We start from the raw sequence: 19,003 nt of genomic DNA, 5'->3' as shown, positions 1-19,003 counted from the left end.
GAATGGTTCGAACTGACATTTGAATTCATCAATTTGTGTGTTAGTCCTCTTACTGGATATTTTCCTTCGTGCAAACGTCTGAATAATTTAGCCAGTGAGAAGGTCAGTTGGGTATTTATATAATAAGTACATAGTAATTCACAGTTTTCGTACTGTTTTAGTCCTCCTGGTCCCTTGTCACTGAAATCAAGTCGCCGCTTTCAAGTAATTGAAATACAAAATCCGACAAATGGGATATATCAACAGTTTATAACAATGTTTGATGGGCTTATGAAGCAGATTTATCTATTGCGAATTCTATAGTTGGTATATATATTTTAATGTGAGAAAAGAAGGCAATTAATTTGCTGGGCTAGAACTCAATTCAAAAGGAGGGAAAACCAATTCGGTTTTCAACACAATCTGACTGAAAATGCCATTTCGATCGTTTCAACATAGCAGTTTTATTGCTTGCGAGGCAAAAAGAAGAAGTTTTCTATAGCGTTATAACTGGCGATAAAATATTAATGGTCTACAAGAATCTGAAGCAAAACAGTCAGCATTAAGATAATGCAGAGGAGCCACCCATATTAACACCGAAACCGAATTCCACTATTTCTAGAGATACATAGTGGACATAGAGTTAATTGGACAAATAAATGATGTATCGTTGGAAAAATGCTTAGTAATAGCGAGTAACAGACGCAAAATCATCCTCCTGCATGACAACGCTTGGTCACAATTTGCAGTTCTGAAGGACATACTATTGTAATTTGAATGGAAAGTTTAAACGCCTTCTATTTCCCATTTATTCAGACCAATGAATCACGGCTTGGCTGGCACACGGTTTTGAAAAGCTGAAAAAGTGGGAATATAGATTGATGATAGGATCGCTGCCAAACATCATGTTGTCAAAAAGATGGCAAACATTTATAGAAAATGGTAGAAAGTATTTAGGTAATTGAAGTTTATTTGTGACTTTAGCCAACGAAAGTTATAATGGCCGTACCAAACAGTTCGTCATTCTTTATGAAAAAAAAACTCTCAACAAATGTAGTTGAGAAAAAATGGAGTTTTTGCCATTTTTACAGATTGGCCATTTTTCTTCTAGCATGTATATACTATTTCGAAAGAATACTTCGTATTTGGTATTATTTATCCAATGCAAAGGTTTGCGCAGACGTCACCAGTCGAAAGCAGTAATAATCACAAGAATCAATATCTGGTAAATTTGACGGAAAGACTGATCTTTCTACTTAAAATTTCCGTTTAGATATTCACATATTTTCCCAGATATGACCGAAACTTATTATGTTGCAAATTTACAGGGCCGCATTTTTCCTTTTTTAATAATTGCGTGTTCAATGGCTTTGATTACGAATATTTGTAATAATGCATTTTTTTAATATGGCTCATTCGAGTCCTCATAGCGTTTCGGTCTTCTAATTCGTTTATACTTTTCGATGTCAAATTCACCAATTTTTAAATTTTAAAGCGACGCATCGCTTGAAGACAATTACTTCACCCAAGTAAACTTATCTTAAGTTTTAATTCTTTAATTGCTATTCATTACTTCGATCTCCACTTTTTAACTTAAGTTACTCAAAACATTTTTGGCGACAGAGGCTTATTTGTATATGTAATATTAATATCGTTAATATTATTTTCCTAGGTTATTTATTATGATGGTGATATATACATACGATCCATTCAAAAGAAGTATTTTACAGCAGCATCTTGTATGTACAGCTTTTAATATTTCCCCAATACCTTTTATGGTACTTAAAAGATGTTAAACATCGCACGAAAAGACTGCTCACCGCTAATGGAATTTTCTATGCGATAGTTGGTTTTGGCAATCGTTTTTCATTGCGCGAATACACTGACTGTTACTTTAGCTACTTTCCAATGAAAACCCATAAACATTTTTCCTCTCTATCGTATCGACACGAGGCTACATTATTCTAGCGCGTATTGTAAATCGCAACATTTTGTATATTAATGGCTCTTATCTAATAACACTAATGCCAACTGCAAAATTATATCAAACATAAGTTCGAGCGATTGGTGGGTAGACATTTATTACCACGGGAGACGTGTCATAAATCTTCAAGATGTTGCGATTTCTTGGCGAGAACGATTGATTTATTTACTGCAATTTTCTTATATGGTACTTTACAAATATCATTATTAATTATGAAATATGATGGATATGTATTCTATCTGTTCATGTTATATGTATGCAAACCAGTGTTTCTGATACTGAGTTAAAATAGAATAAGAAAAGAACAAATTCCAACGTTAACAAACAAGAGAACAGACCGGGAAGGACTTGCTGAAATATTGAACTCTCGAAGTCAACTAAATGTACCCCTTAAGACAGTCGAAAAATTATATTTTAAAACAGAAAAATTCTTTTTACATATTCAACAATCTGCTTGGAATAATACTACAGAAATTAGTTATCCGAAAGAAATCAAGGAAATGGTAGCTGAAAAACGAAAGCTACGAAAAAGATGTCAACAAGATAAAACTCTCGAAAATAAAAATATTTTAAATAATATAAATCAGAGGTTGAAAAGGAAAATACTGGAAATTAAAACCAAATCCAAAAAATAACCTATGAATCTAACAGATGACAAGCGATAATTTTTAGATAATCCACCTATGACCTAAGACCTATGTGGAAAATGAGCATACAGCAATTAATAATAAGCGAAAGTATTTGTTGACCATCAAGAAAAAACTTTGAACTAAACTAAACTGATATAGAATATGAAAATTCGACGATTCAATTAGTATATTCGAAAGAAATAACTATATCAAAGTTGACATTAATCCAAACAAATTTCTAGGCTATACGCTAATAACAGGGCAATTGCTGCAAAAACTACCAAGAAAGGGAATTTTAAACTATTAAATATATATATATATATATATATATATATATATATATTAAAACTTCGATGAGATATAGTATGACGACATTGATCATAAGCTACTGAAAATGTTACCGAAACAACGCATTAAACTATTAAAATATTACATTACAGCCAGAATGTTTAGATTCAAACAAGAGAAACTCTACTCTACAATAAAACAAGTTAAAGCTGGTGTAATTTAAGGAAGTGTATTGGGGCCAATGATTTATCTACTCTGTACATGTGAGACAGAATGGCAATGTACAGAAATGGCAAATACCACGATGGCTATATTTGCTGAAGGCACTGTAATTCTTGCTGTCGATAGCCAGAGCAATAAATAATACTATCATTTCATATAGCAATATAGCAATGGAAAAAAGTGTTGGCTAATATTGGTAAGTTAATCACAATTGCTAGAACACAATTAATTGCTATTATATAAGCAAATATTGAAACCTACATGGACTTCCATTATGGGGACGTTCCGTTAAAAGCAATGTAAATATAATATGTAACCAATTGCAAACAAGTTTTCCAAAATAAAGTCTCGATACTACAGGACTAATTACTTATACTGAGACCTTCAGATACTGACTGTAGCTTATAAAATTAAGAGAATTGAAAGGAGATATGAGGACCAAATCCATTCTCATGTCAATAAATGGTACTAATAAAATCTCAAACTAATACTACTCGTGGATAACACCAGAACAGGACTCAAAATAATCATTTATTAATAAAAAGAACAGTGTACATACACCTAATTACTCCAAAGAGTAAGATAGAGTCGATGGGCCGAATATATATATATATATATATATATATATATATATATATATATATATATATATATATATACTAGGTTTAAGTTATTGTCAAGACAAATTGTAGGTTTGTTGAATGGTTTAAATTTTAAAAAAATGTCTTTTAGTTTAAAAACTATTTTATTTTACGGAAAGAAGTAGCAACGGCGAAGGCGAGCCTCTGTTCAATCCTATTCTAATATAAACCAAACAACTATGTCTTTATATTTTACTCATCATACCATTCGTTCCAATAAAAACGCACGGTCTTGTTCTTTGGGATAAATAGGGCAGTATCAGTCACGCGATATAACACTTCCCTCCTAAACAAACGACCTTTACGTGGACAGGCTATATTTGTAGTAAAAATGATTATGATATCGCCTATACATTACTCCGCCAGTTTGATCCTCTGAATAGCAATGGTTTCTCAAGTTGTACTTACTTCAAATTCCAAAAGTATACCTTTAAGAAACTAAGCTACGGAAAAGCCTCCTTTAATAGCCGTACACCCTGAACTGTAAGTTTCTGTCCAAATTCCAACAACTTCAGTCCGTCTTTGCTTATGCCGAGAATCCACGGACTAGGTGTGCTTTTCAAAGCACGAATCTTTAATAATGGTGTTAGTTTATGGGCGGGAGTCTTTGAACACCTTCAATCGACCTTTTGTGGATTTATAGCTTCAGCTTCGATACTTTTGTCTTAAATTTATCTAATTACACCAAAAAATGATCGAATAACTGCGAAACGATTGCCAATCCAACATCATCTTGTATTATTTTCTTAATAGGTAATTCTACTCCTATTGCATGAACGAATTCAAAAGAGGACACCTTTTGTTTTAATTTAAAAATTATTTTATTTTACGGAAAGAAGTGGCAACTGTTGAATAGCGAGTACAAAACAAGGCCGGCAACTCAAACATATTCTAATATAAGACGTCTAGACTCTAGACGTTTTACTCATCACATCATTCATTCTAACATAAACACACCGTCTTGCTCCTTCGAGTAAACAGGTATGTGTAACGTAAATAGGTATAGGTATGAACTTATATTTTGTCTTATAATAACATATAATAACCTCTGTTTGGAGCCCACATTAAACAGTAAGTCCAGTTCAGATAAACCCTCGGTGGTAAAAAGGAGACTTTAAAATATAGATATAAAAAAATAACCCGTGTTATTGATCACTCTAATGGTAATCTATTAATACTTTATAAATCCAAAATTACGATGAATCGAATAGAGATGCCTCAAATGTATAGCACATATGCGAATACTCATTACTTTACTATAAAAAATCATTAATCGAAAATTATTGAAATGTATTGTTCATGTACTACACTAAATCTATTCAAGGGATGAGAACAAGAGTAGGGAAAAAGTAGTATAGTTACAAAATACCTACCATAATTCCACAGAGTAAAAGATATTTTATTTTAGAGTACAAAAGTCCCTTGCTTCAAGCAATAACAATCCCTTGAAACACCTCTAGAAGCATAACAAATTTTTCCACGCAAATTAGCCAAAGTCTGTGGGTTTTCTATGTAGCAAACTAATGTTGGTCCTTTTGTTTTTTGGTTGTTTGTTTAGCCTGCTATTTTTTATTCCCTTCATTTTTTACTGATGCCATGACATTACCATGACATGCCATTTACAGGTGTGAGCAGTACGCCCAAATTATTTATTGACGACGTCAAGCTATCAACTTCAAGCGCCACATAATAATGATAACCGATTTCATCTTGAATAACGTGGACACTAAAAATATTTAGTTAACATCTCAATATAGTGGAGATTCATTCTATTCTAACATCAAATTACCCCTTATAGTTTAAGTCATCTGATGATACAAATATTATGCAACAATAAAAAGAGTGTCTTTAAAGACTAAAGTTTGCTTTATTATAAAATATATTAAATAATTAATATTATATTTTTATGAACACTAAGTGGAAATGTTAATAAAAAATTTAACCAGTGAAAATAAATTCAACACTTAAACGACCACTCACAAGAAGAAGTTGAAAATGTGAAAAAATGTGAAATGTCTCAAATCGCTAGACTCGTACCAATAGGTAAAGAAATATACATTAAAAACTTATTACGATGTATCTTATCTATATATTAAACGGCTTATCGAGTATTTTGAGCCCCTTTTAAAGGACAACGGCAGGGTTAAAGATTATATTGAGGAAAAAATCTTAGGCCTAATTTTGTGTAATATGTACTACAAATAAGTAAATTCCAAGAAAACAAAGTACACCCAAATCAAGCAACCAGGAAAAGCCGTCGAAACAATTTAGTTTCTATTTTGATTCAACCTGGTCGAGGCGCTGCCAACTTCAACTCTTATACAATAGATTATTCGTCGTTTCGGTTCTGACAAAATCTGACAGCGCTGTACCGCAAAATGTCAGCAGAGACTTGTTGGAACTATTAAAAATTATGGCAAATTACATTTTACATTTTTTGTAGAGAGGACACATTAATGTGTTCGCTTTATCGGAAGGTATGAAATATACAGCTATGAAAGAAAAACTGAACATAAGCGAAAATTTAATTCCAACATATATCAACATAATTCGAGAATAACAATCGTCCTGTTTGTTTACATGCTATTTAGATTTTAGCAAGCCGATTTTTATTTAGTTTGATGTCTGATAAATACAGAATACAGGAAAAATTGTTCTTGTTTAAGAACTGATAATAATTGATATGGTTCTGAAACATTGGTTATTAAGATTTTTCTGGTAACAAATTCTAAAAAAAAAATAAACTTAATTATAAAATAACTTCATAAAATTCTAATTCTTCATTTGTTGGAGACTGATTAAGTCCCACGTGAGACATAAGATAAAGTAGAAGACAGTAGATTTACGAAAGCCATAGAAGGTAAATTAAAGATAAGTTACCAGCAAGGGCAAGATTTCAGAATTACATAAAATACATAATAGGTCAATTGAAAAGTCACTGGCCTACCATAGTAAAACATATTTTTTTGGCAAAATTATTTTTTTTTACTCAACATAATTCCCTTCAAGGGTGATACACTCATTATAGCGACCCTGCAACGTTTCGATAATATTTTTGTAGTACGATTTGTCCCTTGCTTCAAAATAGGCCTCAATTTTGACGATCCCCTCTTCAATCGACGAACATTTCTTCCCAGCGAGCATTCTTTTGAGATCTGAGAACGGTAAATAGTCGCTGGAGACCAGATCTGGAGAATACAGCGGATGAGGAAGCAATTTGAAGCCCAATTCATAATCTTTTGCCATCGTTTTCACTGACCTGTGACACGGAGCATTGTCTTGGTGAAGCAGCACTTTTTTTTCTTCATATGCGGTAGTTTTTGGGCGATTTCGTTCTTCAAACGGTCCAAAAACGCTATGTAATAGTCGCTGTTGATGGCAGTTCTTTTTCAAGGTAGTCAATAAAAATAATTCCATGCGTATCCCAAATTATAGACGTCATAACCTTGCCAGCCGACTGTTGCGTTTTCCCACGCTTTAGAGCGGGTTCATCATGTGTAGTCCAGTCGGATGATTGTCGATTAGACTTCGGAGTGAAATGATGGAGCCATGTTTCATTCATTATCACACATCGATGCAAAAACTCGAGTTGATTACGCTTGATTATTTTCAAACACTGCTCCGAATCATCAACTCGTCGTTGTTTTTGGTCAAAAGTGAGCTCGAGCCGCACCCACTTTGCACAGAGCTTTCTCATACCCAAATATTCGTGAATGATGTCATATTTTATTCAATTTCAATTTACGATCATTCAAAACCATTTTGTGGATTTCTCATTTCCTTTGCTCATTTCACCACGTGTGAACTCAGCATCAAGCCAAGTTTTTACTTCAACTGTATTTTTTCCCTTCAAGAAGCAATATTTTTTCACAATAACAAAAGTTGCTTCATTCAAAATGTTATAATTCACAAAATAATGATCCGACAGCTGTCAAATTTATATATGTATCTTTTGAGGGTTAAAGCAAACTAAAAAATATATGGATTTAATTCTAGTAGCGCCATCTATGTGTCAGGCCGGGGACTTTTCAATTAATCTGTTAAAATAAGAGCCTGAAATAAATAAATATACTAAGGAAATCATTACAGCTACTGTTTTAGAGATCGAAGTGAGGATAATATCGAATTTTGGATTAAAGATAACGGCTAAGTGAATAAACAGAATGAACAAAAAGAAGAAATTACGAATTATTAACAGTAATTTTGTAAACATATTAAATCATTGATAAATATTCAGATGTCTAACGATTAAGGCAATAAGATCAATTATTTTGATTATTTAGTTTACAGACCTAAGTTTTGAAAAGTCAATAGTTCATTTTAATAATTGTAAATATGTTACTTTAATATGAATTTCTAAATTATAAAAAAAAATTTCTATATAAATTTCTCAACTATGTTTGTTATTGTTTTAGTATATTTGCTAAGTCAAATACTAATTTCAAAATTGTTTTATTCGTATATTGCCTGTTTTAATATACAAACATGTATTACTTTATTTTTTTAATTATATTCCATATTTATGTTTATAACATAAAAGTAAAGAGAGATCATATATACTTATATTTGATTATGTTGTTACATTTGTGAAAATAATCTAACATTTGTTTGTTGTAACGTTCAGTGACTTCAGTTCATTTAGACTTACCAATGCTTTGTTGATTATTGAAAGTTAATGAAATTTACATGAAATTAATGCAATTTAAAAAGGCTAGTGACTTAGTTCTTAATATAATTTGCATATATTTTATAATATGTTTTAATATACAGATATATAAGTTTTAGATATAAGTTTTAGTAGCATAACATATAATTTTTAAAGTATTCTCTTTATTATGTGAGAATCATGATTAACATTATTAATCGTGGTCGAATTTCAACCACTGGGCAATCATTAGTAAGTATAAATGATGAATCTGACAATCTGAGCAACTGATGAATCCACACAATGTGTCATATTGTCAACAAATGTTTCAGTACGGTACCGGTCAGTGAGTTATCACAGGCTCAGTGAACGTGTTATGTTATAAAAACAGCAATATTGTATACTAATTATATTATTCAAAACATAATACCAGATGAGAGAGCTTATAACTCAATCGATATTAAAATAGTTACCCATTTTCATTTCACCGACAAAGTTGTAAATTATCCGACTGATTTTTGAATTATCTTGATTTTCCTGTCATTTTTCTCAGAAATATCAATGTACAATGTACTAACAAATTTTCAATTAAAAAATTAAGAGTTATTTTTGAGAGATGCAATTTTAATAGTAAATTATATGGGAATATAGATGTATTAATTCTGATCAGTCCATTTAATCCGATAAATATGCCAAGAGTTCAATCGACTATAATAGTTCATGCTTCATACATGAACAACTTGCTTAAGCACATTAGTACACATAGAAGTTAACATATAATATTGATGAATATTTATTCCTTTGATTCCTTGATAATTTATTAAACTCTGATTAAATAATTTAATCATTGTTGAACATTATTTTACCTTAAATAATATTTCTAGTAAGCGTAAGAGTATTACAACCTATTTTAGAAATAAGCATTTCCAATTTTTTTACAAACGCGTGTTTAAGAACTATAAATTTAGTAGATTGATATTTTATAAGTATTGGTATGCGCTATTACTTCCGTAGAAAAGTTTTGAACAAACGTTTTCCTGTATACATAAAACGTTGTTGTGTTATCGTAACACTGAAAAGGTTAAACAAAAATATTTACTGTTTTATTATACACAGTTTGTCTCAGTGAAATGAATCCGGTTCGACAGAGTTCGGAAAAATACACCTTGAACTTGTAGTTTTAGTTTCTCAGTATAAAACGTAATTATTTCTGTTAAGGTGGCACAATTTAAATTTTTGATGGCCATATAACAGCGATGCACTAAAATACATGAAGTTGAATAAATCCAATTTAAGAACAAACCTTGGGAAGCTAGTTCCAAATGTTTTTTTCTATAGCATTATTATTAACTCCCCATAGATCTATTCAACTTTCGGAATATTTACCCTTTAGTAGGCTGGTACCGAAATAGTTTCACCATTAGTCATCAGGGGCGTAACAAAATGGAATTTCTCACCTATAAAACTTAGGTTGTATTTCAACTAGCGCAGACCAGGACATATTTATTGTTTGTTTTACATTTTGCCATAGGGAATGTCGAAATCTTAACTGATAACGATTTTAAATCTTGGCAGGAATAAAAGCGTTTTAAATATATGTTTGTGGCATGCACTAGGCGTAGCAGGAAGTCATTCCGTTTTGTAAATTCATTTTTTCATTTCGCAAACAGAACGACTTGTTTGACTGAATCAGACAAAAACGATTTGCAAAAGCGTAAGTTAAATGTTTCATTACAATATTGTTTTTCTTGTTTAATCTAAAATAATGTTTGATTTTCGATAATATATGTGCATACATTAAACTGTAAATACATTATTTTATGATGTTTTAATTAATTAAAAAAATTTAAAAGATTATTTGTAAATAAATTTATATGTCAGATGCTTAAAATTTTGGATACTTGTTGAAGTTAGTTCAACTGAGATTGACTTGATGACTGAGATTGACTAAGACCTTGATAAATTTCTGATAATTTTCGTGCAAGTAGTATCGGTGGTAACGCATATATAAGCAAATATTACAAGAAAACTTAAAGTCAGTAACTATCAGTTCCCTGAAGTGTAAACAAGTTAAAACAACAAAAAATAGTATTTGCGTCAAATATTACAGCGCCTCTTTATTAAAAAATTTCATAATAAATACATATGACTGATAAGTAATGTACAGATAAACAAATTTTAAAAAATGTGTGTAAAGAGTATATTCAAATATAATGTTTAAGCTTCAAAGTCATATATGTATGCTCAACATAATTGCTGTTAAAACTAAAATGTTTGTTTTTAATGTGTACAAGTTTACAATTCAATCAGTGAAACTGTACTACGATTTTTTTCGTATCCAAAACTTAAAGGCCATTTTCAGCTTATCATCTAATATTTATTGATCTCTTCTGAGGTATTACAGCATTTCTTTCAACGATATTTATTTTCTTTTGTTATTTGCTGTCGTTCGCTGGATCCATTCCGAGGGAAAGTGTTATTTCCACATAGTAAAGTGGCAATGTACATTATATACATATTACGTACATATTATCATAAAAGATCATGGGTAAAATGGGTCATGTATTAAAACCTTCGGCAAAGTAAAATACCCATGATTCAATAATTATGTTTTCTATTAGGTGGAATCAAATGTGTGTATTTTATTAGAAGTAACAAATCGATAAAAATTATGATCTGAGATCACTATTTAAGAATATGTTATAAAACCTAATTGAACTATAATTATCATGTATTCCTACGATCAGATTGATCATCGTTTTTTTAAAGAAACTCAGGAATACGTGAATTTTTCTGACGTGTCTCTTAATACAACATATTAATTTTACTTTGGTTAAAATAGTGTTTAGTCACAGTTGACTAATATTATAACATATTTCGATAATCCTTGTCTTTGTCAGTTTTGATTCATGTCAGTAATTTTTTTGGCTTATGTGGATTTGCTATCTCCAGATTGTATTGAATGTCTTTATTTTGAACTGTTCTGGGACATTCATCATTATCGTCAATCAAGAGCCGGAGGTTAGGGGGAGTGTCTACTTCTTAGCAAATACGCTGCTGCAGGACTTTCCACTCCACTATATATTCGGGTTGTTCGTGGTCTACCGCAGCTGCTCTGGCCTCGAACAATATTAGTCTCCTATTTTTTAGATGGCTTTCTATGATTCGGCCTATGCCTTAATCGGAAACGTCGAATGGGCTATAGGTGTCAGTGAGGATTTTTTTCTGAATTAATTTTTTTATTCCGCAAACATATCCATAAAAGGTCATTTGAAAAATCCCCGGCCCACCATAGTAAAGCAAATTTTTTTGGCAAAATTAGTTTTTTTCAACATAATTCCCTTCGAGTGTGATACACAGATTATGGCAACCCTCCAACTTTTCAATAAAAATTTTCTAGTACGATTTGTGCTTTGCTTAAAAATAGGCCTCAATTTCGGTGATCACCTCTTCATTCGACGAAAATTTCTTCCCAGCGAGCGTTCTTTTGAGATCCGAGAACAGAAAATAGTCGCTGGTGGCCGGACCTGGGGAATACGATAAATGAGGAAGCAATTCGAAGCCCATTTCATGGATTTTTGCTATTGTTTTCACTGACTTGTGAAACGGTGCATTGTCTTGGTGAAGCAGCTTCGTTCTTCTTTCTTTTTCTTCAAATGCGGCTGTTTGTCGGCGAGTTCGTGCTTCAAACGGTCCTATAACGCAATATGTAATAGTCGCTGTTAATGGTCCTTCCTTTTTCAGGGTAGTCAATAAAAAGTTAAATTCCATGCGCATCCCAAAATATATACGCCATAACCGTACCAGCCGACTGTTGCGTTTTCCCACGCTTTGGAGCGGGTTAATCGTATACAGTCCACTCGGATGACTGTCGATTGGACTTCGGAATGAAATAGCGAAGCTCCGATGTTTCATCCGTTGTCACATATCGACGCAAAAACACGATTTTACTACACTTGATCATCTTCAAACACTGTTCCGAATCATCAACTCGTCGTTGTTTTTGGTCAAAAGTGAGCTCGCGCGCACCCGCTCTGCACAGAGCTTTTCCATACTCAAATATTCGTGAATGATATGATGTACACGTTCAGTTGATATCTTTAAAGTGTCTGCTATTTCGTCCAATTTCAATTTACCATCATTCAAAATCATTTTGTGGATTTTTTAAATGTTTTCGTCGATAACAACATCTTTTGAGTGTCCACTGCGTTCACCATCTTCGGTGCACATTTCACCACATCTAATCTTAGCATACCAATCATTGATTTTCCTGGGGCAGTGTCCGGAAACTCTGCATCAAGTCAAATTTTTCCTTCAACTGTACCCTTCAAAAAGTAATATTTTATCAATACTCGAAATTCCTTTTTATCCATTTTTTTACAATAACAAAAGTTGCTTTACTCAAAATGCTATAATTCACAAACTAATGATCCGACACCTGTCAAATTTATACACGCATCTTTGAAGGGTTAGGGCTAACTAAAAGCCATATGGATTTAGTTCTAGTAGTGCCATCTATGTGTCAGGACGGGGACTTTCCAATTGAACTTTTACCACTCTAATCTACATCTCTGAATTAGTTTTCCAGTTGTTCATGAATATAGTATTTTAAACGAATACTTAAACTTATTTCATTTATAATACGACTTTGGTGGAAAACAAACAGAACCTATTTGTGCATGGCATTTGAAAGACCTCAAGCTTTCCGATGGCTGTGTAATAGCTTCCATGTTTCGGACCCATATCTGTATCAGATATCGCATTGAGATTTACAATAGCAGACTATCCTTCAGTTGTCAATGCTTTTGTTTTTACTTCATTAATTATAGCAAGTCATACAGCTATGCAGTACGAACCATATCATCAAAAATTGTAAGTTTACTCAACGTCTGTATCAGCGAATATTGCTCTATCGTCAGTGAACATCAAATCGGTCAAAGAAATTGTAGCATTATGTTGAACGCTATGCCAATGCTTAAAATAATTTAGGAACATTGATATTAAGTATTCCACTATTCTACTGGAAGAGGTATTGGATTTTGCAATCAACTAAGAGAATACCAAAACATTAACAAAAAATCCTGAATTGATCTTTAATTGTAGATATAATAGCAAGCATTGAATTAATTAAAATTAAGAAGAAAGTGTTATCCACTGCTGGATGAATCAGTCGAATCGGCTTTCGAAATTTCAAACGCAATGCCTATTTGTGTACAAAAAGGGGAAACTGTATATAAAATAAGTAAAAGCAGATTCTATCGTGATTATTTGACCAATATTTTTGCAAGGCTTTGAAAATTTAACATTATTATAGCACGATATTTGTTAACTCGAAGTATTCTAAATACTAGACTAACGACACATTTTATGTATTAGAAACGAAGTTATGATTAAGAGATTGTTGCCAATTTGCAGTCGAGACGTAGGACCAAAGATGCAACATTTTAGTTGATTTTCGTTGAGGTAATACTTGCCGTTTTGCTTAAATACTTCTGTGATGAAGTTGATCATTTTGAAGGAAGGTACAATGATCGATATTAAAAAATGCAATCGACCCTCGACAATGTTTTAATTCTTGAGACAGGAACAGTAGCCTAATGAGAGAATAACAAAAATCGATTTAGCTTTATTTATTGTGATGTAGTTTACACTGGATTTTTAGTAACAAGTAAAATATATCATCAGCAAGTTCTTTACTTATCACTGTCAATGTTTAGCTAGAATTTTACATGATCTTGATGATAACAAAATTACAAGATTGACAGTATCATCAGAACCATTATATAGACCTAACGGGTAACCCCGAGATGACCTGGGAGGATATTCATGGATGTGGACGTGTTCAGGTGATTCACTAATCGGCGCAGATACATTGGTCGATTTTCTGAAGCGTCTTTCAAGTAAATTCCATTTAATGTTTTTGCAATAACAATATCCAGTCTCAAAGTACATTTTATATTTAATTTTATTCTATCCATATTCGTGGAGCTGACAAACAATGACTCTGGAGTGATACGGAGTTTTACATCTCATACTACACAGGATAATAGGAGGTCGATATTTATTTTCAAGAATAACTCATTTTCATATTGGTATGCAGCTACAAATATCTTGATGAATGAAGACATGCGGTTTCAACTGAATAGCGTCACATACCATTTGCGATATAATTCATATAAATCACTTACAGAGATAACGACTGACCACTTAAATTGTTCCATTTAACCTCGCTAAACATTTTTGTTTGTGAATTTTCGAAATTTACAGGTCTTACCAATAAGCTTCAAGTGACTGATGTTATAAAAGTCAACACGTCTTTCAAATTCTCTCAAATCATTCTGGCCAAGTCATAGAAAACTTTCTATATTTGAATGATATTATAGTCCTTATATAATGCCATACATGGATCTTTAAAATGACAAAATAATTTCGTTAATATTTCATACAGAGCTTATGCAAGTTTTTTCAACTAACCTTTATTGAAAAATTTAATAAAAACATTATTATATAAGTTGTAGAATTAACTTTTACTTAAAAAAATTAGGTCCCCCCTATTTTACCCCCCTAAAATGAATATATTTTTATTTGTCTAGATATTTGTATAACAACGCATAACAATAATAAATTCTTAAAACTAATAATATAAATTGTTTATTAGTGAGACTATCAACAATATTCCATGGAATGATCGCTTGATAATGGCTGCTAAATCACTAAGGCAAGAAATATTTCTTGTATGACGCAAAAGAATGTTGATATCAGCTATTAATGTTATTTTTGTTAATTAATGAACGATATAATTTATTATACTATAATTTGTCACATAAAGAAATCAAAACTAATGGCGGTGACCTTAGGCCATTTAAAATTTCAATTTTTAAACCAGATCGATTTACATTTTAGGACAACAAAATAATTATTCCTCTTAAAAGTCGTGTCGCCAATAAATGTTCTATTATAATAAAAATATAATTACAACAATCAAAATAAATTAGTGCCGAATTAACTGCGAACATAAAAAAGTGAATGGCTTTTTTTTCGTAGTGTCTGGACTAGTTTAATGTCGATTTACATTAATATAAACGCCACTGCTTAGCAGACATTAATGTTCTCCGACATTTGTCATTTAGGCTTAGCGGGAACAATACTTATGCCATTAATTCTGTTCTTCTAGCGGGGTTCCTACTAAGTCGTTTGAAAAGTGCCGAATCTCACACCTGATTGACATGGGCTCTGATAATCTGATACCTAACCAGTACAGTGTTGGTGGCCGAATATTTGAAGACAAAACAGTGGTGTAGATATTTACTAAATTAAAATTATTTATAATAATAAAATATGTTTGATTATTATAACCTTTATTAAATAAGTTCGTTATGTCATGTGTTTTTTTAATTTATTTATTACATTGTTACTAGTCGTTGCAAACTAACCTACAATTTGTCTTTACAATAACTTAAGTGTAGGTCTATCTAGGATGACCCATCGGTCCTAATTTAGTCTCTAGTGAAATAACGTTTATGTATTAACACTGCTCTTTTTCTATTAAATTTACTACACTACACTACACTACACTACGTTACACAAGATCAAATAGTATGATTCTTTCGAGTGTATGTCCTGTTCTATTGCTATCCGAGATATGTTTTGCCCCGATATTCACATGAGGATGGAGATTGTCTTGATCCTTGCAATTCCAGCAATTATCTGAATTTCCTGAGTGGCAGTAAGTAACTGAAGGTCTTGGCGTAAGCAATCAGCCTTATAGTAGCTTGGTGTATCCACAATATTTCTTAGGACTTTTCTTTTTATAATAAGTTTTAGTATTTTTAACAGGAAATTTTTAAATACGTTAGATATTACTAGTAGCAGTGAGATAGGTCTATAGAGTTTTATTTAATTTGGTGATTTTCCACGTTTTGCGATCAGGATATTTTCAAACTTCTTCGAAAGGTCTTGAAGATGGTTTAGTGGCATTGATCATATTGAGGAGTTTTATGATTACCTTTCCTGGTAGTTTTTGCAGCATTTGTCCTTTTATAAAGTCATAACCTGGTTATTTCTTTGGACTAATGTCAACTTTAAAGACAAATTTAATCGTCTAACTTTCACATTCTATGTCCTATAAATTATACTCAATATCAATTTCATTTGGATTAAATGTTTCTTTCTAGATGGTCAGCAAATACCTCCGCTTGTAGGTCTCTTATAGGTAGACTGCATATATGACTGTTTTATGTATTTTGTGGCTTTCCAGAACGAATAATATTTTTCATTTTTATCTGTTAGATTATTAGCTTTCGGCTTTCACAACCGGAAATGGTTCCTTCCAAGTTCTAGAATTTAAATTATCCCTTTTTAGTTGGTAGTATACATAAACGAGAATTGTCGGCAAGAATTTAATTTGGTTTGAGAAAAACCATTAGAAAAATTAAAACTTAAAAAAAAAATTAAACTCAACTAATTAATAAACATGTGGTGTTTTATTGGTCAATTTTATTTTACACCATTTTAGTCAATATTGTATATATGCTGGAGATGTGTGAGTGATGCGTGACACCAGCATTTTTATACAAAATCGTGTTAATATCGTATTTAATCAAAAATACTTGTGTCGTGTGTAACAACCCCGGCAGGACATACTCGTATATCAATGGCTCGTGTGGTTATTGAAAATAGTAGTTCGGTAACTATACCAGTTAGAAGATTCTTCAATATTAAAGGTTGTCGTCACCTAAGTGATATGCCAAGCATTTTTACCATTGCAAAATGCACATACGCGTATATGTACATTATTGGATAAATCAAAACCCGTCTACGGAAAACATTGCAATGCACTCCTTTCAAACTAAATTATTTGCTTTAAATATGCATGGACCATCATTACACCATCATAAATCTAACTTATTGATAAAAATATCTCAAAATTGGAGATTGAAATCAATTACAATTAATGATTTAAGCTCCAGGATACCTGAATCCTAGTAAATCTACATGGAAAGGATTAAATGGGTTCCAATCGATCCATCGATAATTATTTATTTCTTTGAAACCTCGTACCAGTGTTTCTTCATTAATAAGCTCAGTTTTGAATACTCTCTAAATAAATTATAATTTATGAAATGAGATTTAAAAAAATGAGAACAATAATTATTGACAGTTGTCTACCTCTTTTTCTCTTACATTTCTCTAGTCTTTTACAGATACTTTTACTATTCAGTGATATGCGTATGTAAAGCTTTGATCGATGTGGCTGATATGATAAATCTACGTTTCCACCACTGTAGAACTTGCGAGATTTTCAAGGGAAAAACTGAACCAAACCCGAAAGGAAATGACTTATTGGCCTAGGAAACATTAAAAAATTCAGGAAAATCTTGGTTAGGTCTTGTTTAAAAGTTTTCCCATACTAAAATATTTATTTAACTCAAGAATGAACTGAAATATTAAGAACTGACGGATCGCCTGTTATTGTAAATTCAAATGACATTTACTTAGATGAGCTACAGGAGCTCAAATACTCAGCATATTTGCAGCTACAAGATCTCTTACTTTTCTAACATGGTGAGTGTAGAGAAGAGTAAATATTACAGTAATTCTTTCATATCTAATGCTTATAAATGTGTTGCTCCGAGGTCGTATTAGAAATTAAGTCATCCGATTAAAATACAGAAATCAGTGCACAAATCCAGAGATGCAAATTACAACGATAGGTTCACAATAATTGTGTCTGTCGAATACACAGCGGGTAGCGACAAGAAATACATGGATCCAGATAACAGAGAGTGATCTGAGAAATATGCACTGATTGATTATAGAAACATTTATAATAACCGAAAAGGCTAACAATTTTTGATAATAGATAATTTAGATAATTTATCAGTTGGCGATTTACCTAGATAATTTTAATGAAATTAAGTGTTTGATAATTCTTGCACTATACTTTTTTCCTGTTTAATTGAAAATAATTAAACTTAAACGTTTGAAATAATTATCTATAAACCGCTAACAAAAATATTTGAGGATTTATTAATTTTTCAAGACAATAGATTAAATTGATTATTAGGTTTCAGATTGGAGCTATGTCTATTGGCTAAAATTAGCCTAAAATAGTTTAATGTAACAGGTCAATTAAAAGTCCCCGGCATGACACATAGATTGCGCTACTAGAACCAAATCCATACGTTTTTAGTTATGCCTAACCCTCAAAAATGCGTGTATAAATTTGACAGCTGTCGGATCATTAGTTTGTGAATTACAGATTTTTGAGTGGAAATGGAAAAAATGGATAAAAAGCAATTTCACGAGTTGATAAAATATTGCTTTTTGATGGGAAAAAAATAGTTGAAGCAAAAACTTGGCTTGATGCCATGTTTCAGACACTGCCCCAGGAAAATCAACAATCAAGGATTGGTAAGCTAAGTTTAGACGTGGTGAAATGAGCACTGAAGACGGTGAACACAGTCCAAAAGAGGTTGTTACCAACGAAAACATTTAAAAAATCCACAAAATGATTTTGAATGACCGTAAATTGAAACTGAATGAAATATCAGATACTCTAAAAGATATGAACGTGTACATCGTAATTAGTGGCGAAATTTCCGCAAACCCGTCA

At 31.8% G+C, this 19,003-nt stretch overlaps 1 long non-coding RNA gene across 1 annotated transcript; it reads left to right on the top strand.

The window, feature by feature from the left end:
* Positions 1–9,832: 9,832 nt before the first annotated feature.
* LOC143191041 (uncharacterized) lies at positions 9,833–15,768 on the top strand. Its single transcript, XR_013004385.1, has 2 exons — positions 9,833–10,102; positions 15,563–15,768. It is a non-coding gene; the product is annotated as an uncharacterized LOC143191041 (long non-coding RNA).
* Positions 15,769–19,003: the final 3,235 nt, after the last annotated feature.

Source organism: Rhynchophorus ferrugineus, unplaced genomic scaffold (assembly GCF_030347505.1).
Source record: "Rhynchophorus ferrugineus isolate W39M unplaced genomic scaffold, kcgeb_rfMv2 rfM2, whole genome shotgun sequence".
Classification (NCBI taxonomy): Eukaryota; Metazoa; Arthropoda; class Insecta; order Coleoptera; family Curculionidae; genus Rhynchophorus; species Rhynchophorus ferrugineus.
This window is presented reverse-complemented; position numbering and strand designations above follow the sequence as displayed.